At 62.9% G+C, this 9,516-nt stretch overlaps 1 long non-coding RNA gene across 2 annotated transcripts; it reads right to left on the bottom strand.

Annotated features, from left to right (window-relative positions):
- Positions 1–243: 243 nt before the first annotated feature.
- On the bottom strand, positions 244–9,215 carry LOC129150487 (uncharacterized). Of its 2 annotated transcripts, none has more exons than XR_008557242.1 (3): positions 9,049–9,215; positions 1,048–1,147; positions 244–613 (listed from the first exon to the last, which is right to left on the bottom strand). It is a non-coding gene; the product is annotated as an uncharacterized LOC129150487 (long non-coding RNA). The 2 variants fall into 2 exon arrangements; XR_008557241.1 differs by lacking the exon at positions 9,049–9,215 and adding an exon at positions 8,104–8,215.
- Between the last annotated feature and the right edge of the window lie 301 nt (positions 9,216–9,516).

Below are 9,516 nucleotides of genomic sequence, written 5' to 3'. Positions count from 1 at the left end.
CCGACAGCAGGGCTGTTTCTGATGGATGGCCCGTCTTCCTTATCCTCTCAGATTTCAGAGACCTGCCGTTAAGATAAGGCAAAGGCAGCAAGAGGAGGCCACAGGGCGACGCAGGAAGCCGGAAGCCTAGGAGAGGTCTGGCTGCAGACGTGGAGACCAGGGCTGGGGGGCGGGGAGGGGGGGCAGAGGAGGGGAGGAGGAGGTGAGGGTGGAGATGCAGAACTGGGGGGTGCAGTGGCCGCCATGAGTGTAGGGTGTAACCAGGACACCTCCGGGCCAGGGAGGAGCTGAAGGAGGGACGTGAGCCCGGGCGAGGTGACCACGGCTGGTCCCTCCGCAGGTGGCGTGGCCTCAGGCCCAGGATCTGGGGTTTCCAGTGCCCACGGGGGGAGGCGCGCGTGGAAGCCACAGGCTCTCGGGCGGAGGGAGGGGCCTCGGCCGTTCCCCTCTGTGCCCCTCAGCGCCGCCTGCCCAGCCCGAGGTGGGGTACTCGGGACCCTCGTCAGCCCGTTCCCTTTGGCGACTTCCTCCTGGGAGACCCGTCCGAGCAGGGCTGCGGAGACGGGAGGCTGGTTTCCCCGCGGGCGAGGCCGTCCTCGATCCCGGGCACGGGCTGAGTTTTGAAAGATGTGAAGACATTATCGATAGACAGAAGCCACGGACACTCTGCCCACAGCGGTGCCCTGAAATGTGTGTTTCCATCGTCGCCCCCTCTTCCTGTGAGCAGCCCCGGCCCCCCACCGGCTCCCTATGGAGCAGGTCTCCAGCCCCGTCGGGGCCGTTACCCCCGGCGGCCTCTGCGTGGGTTAAAATGGGGGCTCGAGGGAGGGAAGCCAGACACCTCGGGCCCTTGACCAGTGGGGGCGGCCACAGCCGTCTGGTTCCCGCCCTTATTTCAAGCAAACAGGAAGCGGCCTCTCCCTGCAGAGCCACACGCTGGGCAGGTCGTGACCTTGCGCCCAGTGACCCTCCCCAGGACGCCCCTCCCGCCTTTACATCAGCGGTGTGCCCCTCCTGTTCTCCGAGAACCTGGAGCTCCGTGCACACCTCCACGCGATGCTCTCAGATCGCCTCGCCTTCCAGCCTGTGGGGCCATCGCTCCAGGGGCAGATGCTCCCTGGGTCCTCCCCGGGTCCCGGGAGCTGCCCTGCAAATACGAGCAATTAGTCATGGGAGCCTGGGAACGGGCCGGGCACCCACGCCTGACTCTCACTGGGCTTCGCTGATTTAGGAGAGGTGCTGAAGGCCACTTGACTTTTGTTTTTATTTTTTTTGCTAATCCTCAGCCGAGGATATTTCCATTGATTTTTAGAGAGTGGAAGGGAGGGGGAGAGACAGAGATATACATACACACACACACACACACACACACACACACACACGGACTGGTTGCCTCCTGCACATGCCCGGGGCCGGGGATCCAGCCTGCAACCGAGGTACATGCCCTTGACCAGAATCAAACCTGGGACCCTCAGTCCATGGGCTGATGTTCTATCCACTGAGCCACACCGAGTTCCTATAGGTGCCACCAGGACGAGCCTCCCCCGAGGAGAACCATGTCCCTCAGAGACCCCGGGCTCAGCCAGGTGTGGGGCCGGGTGTGGGGCCAGGTGTGGGCTGAGAAGTGCCGCTCTGGCCTTCTTTTCCAATCCAGTGTCTGCTTAACCCTCCACCCCTACTGCTTACTAAGGAATAATCTATATCAGGGGTCCTCAAACTTTCTAAACAGGGGCCAGTTCACTGTCCCTCAGACCGTTGGAGGGCCGGACTATAGTTTAAAAAAAACTATGAACAAACTCCTATGCACTCTGCACATATCTTATTTTGAAGTAAAAAAACAAAACGGCAAAAACACCCGCATGTGGCCCGCGGGCCGTGGTTTGAGGACGCCTGCTCTATATAATAAAAGCCTAAGCGACCGTGGCGGCAGAATGGCCAGAATGACTGGTTGCTATGACGCGCACTGACCACCAGGGGGCAGACACCCAGCGCAGGAGCTGCCTCCTGGGGGTCAGTGTGCTCCCACAGGGGGAGTACCACTCAGCCAGAAGCCAGGCTCATGGCTGGCGAGTGCAGTGGTGGGGGTGGGAGTCTCTCCTGCCTCTGCAGCAGCGCTAAGGAGCAGCAAGCCCAGCAGTAAGGAGCAGTGAGCAGGCGAGCAGTAAGGAGCGGGGGGTCCCAGCCTGTGAGAGGGATGTTCACCTGCTGGCTTAGGCCTGATCCTCACGGGGAGTGGGCCTAGGGCGGCAGTTGGATATCCCCCGAGGGTTCCCAGACTGTGAGAGGACGCAGGCCGGGTTGAGAGACGCCCCCTCCAGTGCACGAATTTCGTGCACTGGGCCTCTAGTCCTATATAAGAAAAGCCTAATATGCAAATAGACTGAATGGCGGAACGACCTGTTGCTATGATGCACACTGATCACCAGGGGGCAGACGCTCAACGCAGGAGCTGCCTCCAGCCCGCAGGCCCCAGGCCAACCAAGGCGGATGCCAGCAGGGTCCCCCCTCCCCCATCACCCTGCCAGTCGCCCCACAGATTGGCCCTGATCACCGGCCAGGCCTAGGGACCCTACCCGTGCACGGGCCTCTAGTAACACAATAAGAAAGAACTGATGGAGAGTTTCTGTTAAATCCTGGCCGTGGGAGTGAGCCTGAAGAGTTTGCCGTGAACGTGAGACCGGGCCGAGCAGGATCCGCCTCCTCAAAGGTGGTTGGTGGGGGACCGTGAGCAGGCTGTGAGCGGGGGAGGGGCTGGGGGCAGGGGCCACGGCGCACGGAGCCCTGAAGGAGAGCTGCGGCCTGTCCGTCCTGGGGAGCTGGCAGGGCAAATAGCAACTCTGCAGAGATGGCTCATCACCAAGGCCTTTCCTACCGGCCATCTCAGCCCACCAGGTGGTGTCCTCTCCACCTCGCAGGGGAGAAAACTGAGGGTGAGGCAGGTAGCCTTCCCCAGACCACGCGGCTGGGCCAGCGCTGGAGGGAAGTCCATGTCGAGGTCTGTGTTCCTCGGGGTTCTGCAGAGCTGGGCCACGGGCTGTGTGTGCATGTGTGTGTACATGTGTGCACGTGTGTATGTGGGTGCATGCGTGTGTATGTGGGTGCATGTGTTTATTTGCTCATTTTAAGGAGTCAGCTCGGCACCTCGACGTGAACCTGGACTGGGCTGTCCCTGCACTGCCGGGCTGGGTGCGCTGTGTGTTTGCGTTTTTGTCCTGGCTCCTCCGATCCGCCTGTAGTCCGGGCGCGATTATTCGTCAACCCAAAGGCTGTCCAGCCGCGGCCGGAGCGCTGGCCTGGCTCCCGCCCGGCTCAGCTGGGATTAGCGTGGCGGGCACTGGCCTTTTCAGAAATGAATGGCACGACCTTGATTCCCTCCCGTTATCACAGCGGATCGCGGCGGCCGGGGTCCCGTCACCAGCTGGATGGGGTCTGTGGGACGTGGCATTGCTTCCCTGTCACCGGGAGACGCCCCTTCTGACCCTCCGATCAGGAGGTTAATGGAGACTTCGGTGTTTACATTCTGGTGTCCGTGCAGAATGCGTGCTAAATCTTTATCTCTCTGAGCTGGGCGACGCTTCATCGCTTTTCCAAAGGTGAAGCCTGGTGTGTCTGGATGGATCACAGGGCAAGATAAGCCCTCACGGCAGGAAGAAGGATGATTTATGCGGCGGGGATCGCGGAGTCCACCCAGGCAGGCGCGTCCGGAATTCAGCCTTGTCACAACGGATGGCTCTCATGTCAGGATTTTATCCTTCGTTTCACACTGATGTCAGTTTCAACTTCGTTTGTGCCACTTACAAAACCAGAAGAATGGGGTTCTGAGAAATAAATTGTTTAGATGCAAATCGATCTTTTTCTAAAATTAAACAATCGGTAGAACACCAGTGCCGACACGCATGCATGTATGTGACTGTGCTTGCACTCCGGAGGAGCCATCTTTGGCCGTGCTTCTTGCGTTGCCTGCTCTGGCCCAGCGCTGCCCTGGAGGCTGCCCGCTGCAGACAGGCCTGAGTGTGAGGAGCGCAGGCTCTGGAGCCGGTCCGGCCCCATCTCGAGTCCAGGCCGGGTCCTGGCTTAGCAGGGTGCTCCCTGGGTCTTGGTGAGCTAATGTATGAAATAGGGCAGGACGGAGCGGGAGGGTCTTCGTGAAGCCAGACGTCCCATTGCCTGTAAGGACCGAGCATAGTGCCCACTGGGCCAGCGCTGTGCCCACGCCATAGGGTGGTGCTGGTGCTGGTGCTGGTGATGGTGGTGATGATAATGGTGGTGGTGGTGATGGTGGTAATGGTGATGATGATGGTGATGATGGTGATGATGGTGATGGGAATGGTGATGATGGAGATGGTGGTGGTAATGGCTATGGCATATGATGGTGATGATAATGGTGGTGGTGGTGGTGGTGATGGTGGTGGTGATGGTGGTGATGGTGGTGATGATGGTGGTGATGGGAATGGTGATGGTGATGATGGTGGTGATGGTGATGATGATGATGGTGGTGGTGGTGATGGTGATGGTGATGGTGATGATGGTGGTGGTGATGGTGATGGTAATGAGGGAGATGGTGGTGGTAATGGCTATGGTATATGATGGTGATGATGGGAATGGTGGTGGTGGTGATACAATCAGCATCTTGTAAGACTTTGAATTAGGTCTCCATCTCTCCCAAGGAAGCACCGCCTCCTGCTGGATCCAGAGCCCCGGTTTGTGCAGCCATCTCCCTGCTCTGACTGCGATTTTTATTCAAAGCACGGCTCCCAGAATTCCCAGAAAGACCTTTCCTCTCTCAGCAGAGCCCTGATCTTGAAAATCAAAGTGCTCCGGCCTCAGACTCTTGCACAGAACAAATGTCTGCTCGTCGGAAAATGAATCCTTCCCTGGGGCACAGCCCGCATCCGACACCCAAGCAGTGGTGCTGGTGGGAGGCGTTCGTTATGAACACGGTCCCCTCCCCTCCTCACCCCCCCCTGCACAGCAGAGCAACCATTCTCAGCGCTCCCACATCCTACGAACCCGCGTCGCCTCCCTTTGCCCCGAGCTCTCCAGCCCCCTGTCACCCCGACACCTGCCTTTCGTACAGAGAAATGCCCCGCTCTCCTGTCCAGTCCTCCCACCGTCTCCCCACCTGTGGGCCTGGCAGCCGACCGGGTTAGATCCGGGTGCTGGCCTGCTCTGCCGGGTGACTGACCGGCCAGCGTGCTCTGGCCGAATGGCCGGAGCTGGAGGCCCCAGGGCGGTGCATTAGCCTCTAGTGGGGGGGGGGGCGGGCAGGGGTGCGGGGCGGGCAGTGGGCGTGGGGAGGCCCCTCCTGTGGCTCGGGGCAGAGTTCTTTGCCAGCAGAGCTAGTGGGGCCGCATGGACGCCTCTGCCAGACCCAGTCCCCTGGGCCCCGGGCGGCCGGGGCAGGGCGCCCTCAGCGCGGCCACGGTCACGGGCGTGGAGCAGGAATGTGCGCCTGTGCCAAGCCGTCCGGCGGGAGAGGCTGTGTAAACAGCACCCGAAACCCAAGCCACACGGAGCCAGGAAGGAGGGGACCAGGAGGAGAGGCCGCGGCCCGGCAGGCACCAGGCCCTCTGACCGTGTCCCCGAGCTCGGCCGTCACGTGAGCCTGGGGCATGAGGCCGCAGCTCCCTTCCCTGCCCTCGTCCGTCCGTCCTCTGCGCCGAGTGGCGGTCCCTGGGGACTCAGGCTGACCGGGGCCCCCCGCCGGGCAGCAAGGCTGGTCATTTCTGTGGGTCCCCGGGAGCCCCCAGGAGCCCAGCGCTGCCCACGGCGGAGGGCGGGCGGCGTCTTCACTGCTGTGACCCCGAGTCTATCAATCACACGGCCCAGACCTGACCCCGGGGGGAGTGTGCTCGCGTGACCGGCCTGGCGGTCAGTGAAGGGACCCTGGTGTCCTGGGCTGTGAGGCCTGAAGCCCCCCGCCCCCCGCTCTCCGCTCAGGCGGGGCCGCGCTGCCGGGGCAGCTGGCTCCTGGTGCCTGGGAGCCTCCTTCCTCCAGGTCAGGACGGGGGTGGGGGACCCGGATCTCCAGCGGCCGGGTCCCGGGTTAGAAGCACAGGAAGCGGCGGCCCTTGTGTGCGTGGCGAGGTTCGGGTTAAGGAAGCGCCTTGTTCACGCTTCACGGGAGGGACCCAGGCGGGCGCTCACCACCCAGCCTCCCAGCCTCCCAGCCTCCCAGCCTCGGCCCGCGGGGCAGGACACGACGTCCCCAGGATCCCGACCGCCCGTCCGCCCGTCCGTGTCCCCAGCGGAGGCACAGCTCCTGGTCTGGGGGCGGCTCCCTGTGGGTGGAACTGCCCCAGGAGGGGCCTAGGGTGACGGCTGCCTCCACCGTGTGGACCGCCACGCGAGGCCTGGGGCCCAGGAGCTGCCGGCCGGACGCCTGACCCTGCTGACCGCCACGGAGGGCCTGGCCGTCCCTCAGCCCCCTTCCTCCCTCGTCCAGGGGGCCCTCAGGGATCACTGGAGACACCTGCTTGGCTCGTATTAGAGCGAAGATTTGGATTTGTTCTCTCTCGATTTAGAACGAGTTTTACAGGATCGGAATCTTCCCCAATAGCACAGCGCTGTCTGGGGACCAACCCTGCAGCAGCCTGGAGGGGGGCCGGGCGAGGACTTGGCTGGCGAGCGGACCTCCCACGTCGCAGGAGGCTGTGACGTCAGCCCCGCAGGTCTGAGAGCTGTGGGCAGGGCCGCGGTGGCCTGGCTGTCTGTCTCGGACACTCAGCCCAGGGGCAGGGCTGTGACTGAGAGACCTCCATGGACCCCAGCTCAGCTCTCCTCCGCCCCGCCTCCTCCGCCGGAGACCGGGCCTCCCATCTCCTCTGCGGGCAGCTGGGCTCCAGGGAGCGCGTGGGTGGGCGCAGGAGCAGCCCGAGTCTCCCTCCTTTACCCGCCCCCACCCCAGCCCAGGGGGCCCAGCTTCCTCTGTGAGGGCCCCGTCCAGCGGAGATGCTGCCCTGGCTGTGGCCTGCCCTGAGCATGCAGGGCCTGTTCCCCAAGTTCTCCAAGGCACCCCAGCATTTGAGCAACCCCACTCCTCCAGCCTGCCCCTCCCACACTATAAAAACCGCGCTGTGCAAGTTCCATCCGTCCAAACAAGGGGAGCAGGTCTGGTGGGGGGACTCACGGTGGGAGTGCCCAGGCCTGGCCTGCTCAGCAAGTCTGCCAGGCCACACCCCCGTCCAGGCCACACCCCTGCCAGACCACACCCCCAACCAGGCCACACCCCCTGCCAGGCCACACCCCCTGCCAGGCCACACCCCCGTCCAGGCCACACCCCCTGTCCAGGCCACACCCCTGGCCAGGTCACACCCCCAGCCAGGCCACACCCCCTGCCAGGCCACACCCCAGCCAGGCCACACCCCCGGCCAGGCCACACCCCCGGCCAGGCAGGCAGGTCAGCCAGTGCCTGGAGCCGATTTGCATAGCAGGATTAGGGGCTCACATGGAGTATTTGTCCCTTTCCAGATTAATCTGTCTGCGTCCTGCCTGAACGAAGAACATGTGGTAAATGCACGATTTGGGGACAAATGAAGGGGGGGGGGCAGGGCTCTGGTTCATGGAAGATGTTAGGGAGGCCGCCTCGGCCATCAGAGCTGCCCTGCGGCCATGGCCACGGGACCAGTCTCAGGAGCTGAGTGTTTGTGAAAAGTGCGTGTATGTGTGTGTATACACGTGTGTGTGCATGTGTGCATAACTATATGCACGTGTATATATGTGTGTGCATATGTGTATAGGTGTGTGCATTTGCATGCATGTATGTATGTGAATGGGTATATAAGTGTATGCATATGTGCATGCATCTATGTATAGGTATGTGCATGTGTATGTATGTGGATGTGAGCACATGTGTGTACATGCATGTATGTGTTACTTTCTATTAAGAACACAGAAGAAGCCCTTTTTCAGAAAAGCAAACACCAGCGTCTTGGGCACAGCCTGCGGGCATCCGCGGCCACTCACTGCAGTCGGAGGCTGGGCAGAGCGGAGCCCCCGTCACCCCCCAAACCCCCCCCCCCCCCCCCCGCCTCAGAGGCCACCGCAGACGACCCAGACGCCTGGCGCAGCTGCCAGCCGAGGGGCTGGAGGGACCTCGCTCACCAGAGTCCCCGCTCACTCTTCCCGCGGGCCGTCCTGGCAGAAGCCCCGGAGGGAGGTTCTGAGCGTGAACAGAACCTCGGCTGCTCCTGCGTGGCTGCAGGGGAGGCTGCGCTCCCGGGGGGGGGGGGACAATTTCTAGGTATCGGAGGCGGAGGCGGGCGGACATGTGCGCGAGGCCCGGGGCCATGGCCTCCTCCAACGCAGGCGTCCTGAGAAACGAGGCGTTTGCCAACGCCCATGAGCTCTCGCTGGAAAGCACGGGGTTTTCATTAAAAAAGGAGAAAGACACAACAAAACAACACTGTTGTCCTTTTCTCATTCACGGAGATTCTCCCACTGGGCGAGGCCAGCCCCTCCAGCCGCCCCGAGTCTCATTTCCCGTCACCCCCCCCCCCCCCGCCCCGCTCCCCCGCCAATCCTGCCCCCCCCTCGGGCAGCTCCTCCCGCCCTTTGGGGGCTCTGGTCACTACATGGTCACTGCCAGGAATGGGCACCCGGGAACGAAACCTCGGCTTGTCCTCGCCCAGGTCCACCCTGACGGCTCAGCCACACACCTTGACGTGACCTAACCCCACAAAAGCCACCGAAACCCGGTCCTCCTGCCCCGCCCGCCCTGCCCTGCCGGGAGGCGGCCTGCTGCCAGGTGCCAGAGGGACGAGGAGGGGGAGGAGGGGGAAGAGAACAGGTGAGGCCACATTCTTTAGGAAGAAGACGGACTGTGACTTTCGACAGCACATGACCTGCCTGCAGAGGTGAGGGCTGGAGCCTGGGGGGGGGGGTGCGCGGGGGAGGGGGGCGGGGTCCTGGTCCCCGGCCCAGTCTGACCAGTTTGCGTGGGGAGCAGACTGGGGAGCAGCAGGCACTTGGGGAATCCCTGCGGGGAGCCTGCAGTTGGATTTTCCTGAGGCCGATTTCAAGTCCTCTGCCAGGACCCCCACAGCCTACCGTGTCCATCCGAGCCCCGGGGGTGACTTGTTCAGAGAAGAGAAACGGCTGTGCCTGTGCTGAGCGTGCCGGCACGTCTGTGCTTCCCGGGGCCGCCAGGAGGGATGGTGCGTGGCCGGCATTCCGGGCCACGGTCACAGGCGGGGCCGCCAGGAGGGATGGTGCGCGGCCGTTCCGGGCCACGGTCAGGACGGGGTCTGCACTCCTGCGGCCGCTCTGCTGGCTGCGGGACACAGAGCCGAACAACAGCTCCGAGTCCGCACGGACCCTGTGCCTGATTCACGGACGAGTCGCGTGGCCACAGGGCAGAGGGGCGACGTCAGGGCCCTGCAGTCCCAACAGCAGCCCCCCCTCCCCCCGACTTTCTGGGCAGACACGACTCTGCTCCACGCGCTCAGCAGGAACGGGCAGAAATGTTGCCGATACAGCGTGGAGAGCGGCTACCGCGTTTGGACCGGTTGTGGTCCG

This window comes from Eptesicus fuscus, chromosome 10, assembly GCF_027574615.1.
Source record: "Eptesicus fuscus isolate TK198812 chromosome 10, DD_ASM_mEF_20220401, whole genome shotgun sequence".
Lineage (NCBI taxonomy): Eukaryota > Metazoa > Chordata > Mammalia > Chiroptera > Vespertilionidae > Eptesicus > Eptesicus fuscus.
This window is presented reverse-complemented; position numbering and strand designations above follow the sequence as displayed.